The sequence below is a fragment of the Balaenoptera physalus genome (genome assembly GCF_965194825.1).
Source record: "Balaenoptera physalus genome assembly, chromosome: 8".
NCBI classification, from domain to species: Eukaryota; Metazoa; Chordata; class Mammalia; order Artiodactyla; family Balaenopteridae; genus Balaenoptera; species Balaenoptera physalus.
This window is the reverse complement of record NC_138887.1, coordinates 58,266,976-58,270,369: the sequence shown is the minus strand read 5'-3', so window position 1 is coordinate 58,270,369 and position 3,394 is coordinate 58,266,976. Positions and strand designations below refer to the sequence as shown.

The following is a 3,394-nucleotide window of genomic DNA, read 5'->3' as shown; positions in this document are numbered from 1 at the left end:
AGGGAACCTAAAAAAAAAAAAAAACAAAAAAACATTTCTGGCTCACTGCTACTGTTGCTACAGTAGCAAAGCGCCTCCTCACATGCTCTTCTGATCCAACCACTTTCTCTGTAAAGAGACGTCTAGAACTTTCTCCCTCATCTTCCTGGGGCTTCCGGGAGCACCAAGAAACCCACGTGGCATTCGCACAGAGTGCCTGGGACAGTCCCTGCACAGTTCCTGGCTGCACTGCTGAGACGAGCTCTTCAGACCCTTCTGAGCAGGACTCCGGAGTCATCCACAGAGTCAGAGAAAGTCAGGAGACAGGCGGGGGCTTTGCCGGGGGCTGGACTCCGCAGGGGCTCCAGGAATGGGGAGGTGAAGGCCCAGGTCTGAGGCACGTGTCCTCAGGTCACAGAGCACAGGAGGCCCAGGCAGTGCCAGGAGTCAAGGTGAGGTTGGCAGGGGACAGGCCACCCAGGAGGAGCACCCCTGTGAGGCCCGAGGGCACCCCTCAAAAGAAAACCTGTCCGTGGTTCCTATCCGTCACCCCTGTCCACACTCCTGTCAGCGGCCAGACCCCAGTCATCATGCCCCTGGTCGAGATGAGTGAGCTCCGCAAGCCTGAGGTAGACCTTCAGGACCCAGTGGAGGCGCAGCTGTTCGGGGCTGAGGGGGAGGAGGCCGCATCCCCTTCCTCCTCCTCCTCCTCCTCTTCTTACTCTGTCCTGTTCCTGGTCACCCTGGAGGAGGTGGCTGATGCTGGGGAACCCAGTCACCCCCAGAGCCCCTCCCCCACTGCCCTGGCCACCACTCCATGGAGCCAATCTGAAGACGACGGCCTCAGCACCCAAGATGAGGAAGGGCCGAGCACCTGGCATGACCCGGAAGATGCACTACATCTGAAGGTGGCTGACCTGGTAGGATTCCTGCTCCTCAAGTATTGCACAAAGGAGCCTACCACAAAGGCAGAAATGCTGACCATCCTCAAAGATTACCAGGACCACTTCCCCGTGGTCTTCAGCTGAGCCTCCGAGTGCATGCAGCTGGTCTTTGGCCTCGCCGTGAAGGAAGTAGACCCCAGCAATCACTCCTATGTCCTCGTCCCCACCCTGGACCTCACCTCTGATGGGATGCTGAGTGACAGGCAGAGCATGCCCAAGACTGGCCTCCTGGTGTTGCTCCTGGGCCTGATCCTCCTAGAGGACGACTTTGTTGCCCCTGAGGAGGAGGTCTGGGGAGCACTTAGCAAGATGGGGGTGTGTGCCAGGAGGTAGCACTGCATCTATGGGGAGCCCAGGGAGCTCCTCACCAAAGTGTTGGTGCAGGAGGGCTACCTGGAGTACCGGCAGGTGCCCCACAGCAACCCCGTCCACTACGAGTTCCTGTGGGGTCCCCGGGCCCATGCGGAGACCAGCAAGTGACAGGTTCTGGAGTATCTGCTCAGGGTCAATAGCTTGGATCCCAGGTCCTTCCCATCCCTGTCTGCAGAGGCTGTGAGCGATGAGGAAGAGGGGGCCTGAGCCAGAGCAGCAGCCAGGTTCCTTCCAGGCCCACGTCCAGCAGCTTCTCCTGTGGGGCAGGAAGGGAGGCTGATCCTTCACTCTGAGTTTGAAGAGGAAGCGGTCAGCCTTCCAAGTAGTGAGGGCCCAGGCAAGTTGGGGGAACATGGTGTGTAGCATCTTTGGGTTCCTGTTCTCTACGATGACATGGAAATTCATCTGTTTCCTTTAGTGATTTTTCAAATGTTGTTCTTTTCAATAGAAGATTTTTTAAATGCCAATACATTTTATTTTTTATACAATTCTTAAAGGTTACATTCAATTTACAGTTATTACCAAATATTGGCTATATTCCCCATGTTGTACAATACATCCTTGTAGCTTGTCTTACACCCAACAGTTTGTGCCTCCCACTCCTCCATCCCTGTAGTGCCCCTCCCTCATCCCTACTGATAACCATTAGTTTGTTCTCTGTATCTTTGAGTCTGCTTCTTTTTTGTTATATTCACTAGTTTGTTGTATTTTTTAGATTCCACATATGAGTGATATCGTGCAGTATTTGTCATTCTCTGTCTGACTTATTTCACTTAGCATATTGCCCTCCAAGTCCATCCATGTTGCTGCAAAAGGCAAAAGTTTGTTCCTTTTCTATGGCTGAGTAGTAGTCCATTGTACATATATAGTACCTGTTCTTTATCCATTCATCTGTCGATGGACACTTAGGTAGCTTCCATATCTTTGCAATTGTAAATAATGCTGCTATGAGCATTGGGGTGCACGGATCTTTTTGAATTAGTGGGGTTTGGGGGTGATATATACCCAGGAGTGGAATTGGTGGATCATATGGTAGTTCTGTTTTTAGTTTTTTGAGAAACCTCCATACTGTTTTCCACAGTGGCTGCACCAATCTACATTCCCCCAACAGTATACAAGGGTTCCCTTTTCTCCACATCCTTGCCTACATTTGTTATTTGTGTTCCTTTTGATGATAGCCATTCTGACAGGTGTGAGGTGATATCTCTTTGTGGTTCTGATTTGCAGTTGTTTGATGATTAGTGATGTGGAGGATCATTTCATGTGCCTGTTGGCCATCTGCATTTTCTCTTTGGAAAAATGTCTATTCAGTTCTTCTGCCCATGTTTTTAATCGGGTTGTTTGTTTTCTTCCTGTTGAGCTGTATGAGCTGTTTATACATGTTGGATATAAATCCTTTGTCAGTCATTTCAGCTGCAAATATTTTCTCCCATTCAATAGGTTGTCTTTTAGTTTTGTCAATGGTCTCCTTTGTTGTGCAAAAAAGCTTTTAAGTTTAGTTAGGTGCCATTTGTTTATTTTTGCTTTTACTTCTTTTCCTTAGGAGATATATCCAAAAAAATATTGTTGCGATTTATGTCAAAGAGTGTTCTGCCTATGTTTCCCTCTAGGAGTTTTATAGTATCCGGTCTTACATTTAGGCCTTTACTTTATTTTGCATTTATTTTTGTATATGGTGCTAGACAATACTCTAATTTCATTCTTTTACATGTAGCTGTTCAGTTCTCTCAGCACCACTTATTGAAGAGACTGTCTTTTCTCCATTGTATACTGTATTCTTGCCTCCTTTGTTGTAGATTAATTGACCATAGGTGCATGGGTTTATTTCTTGCTTTCTATCCTGTTCCATTGATCTATCTGTCTGTTTTTGTGCCAGTACCATACTGTTTTGGCTACTGTAGCTTTGTACTGTAGTCTGAAGTCAGGGAGCATGATCCCTCCAGCTCTGTTGTTCTTTCTCAAGATTGTTTTGGTTATTCAGGGTCTTTTGTGTTTCCACAGAAAATTTAAAATTATTTGTTCAAGTTCTGTGAAAAATGCCATTAGTATTTTAATAGGAATTGCATTGATTGCAGTTCTGTAGGTTGACTTGAGTAGTA

The 3,394-nt window shown here is 47.6% G+C and overlaps 1 pseudogene across 1 annotated transcript; it reads left to right on the top strand.

The window, feature by feature from the left end:
* The first annotated feature begins 569 nt into the window (after positions 1–569).
* LOC309665897 (melanoma-associated antigen 8 pseudogene) lies at positions 570–1,403 on the top strand (annotated as a pseudogene). Its single transcript has one exon. The product of its transcript is annotated as a melanoma-associated antigen 8 pseudogene (transcript).
* Positions 1,404–3,394: the final 1,991 nt, after the last annotated feature.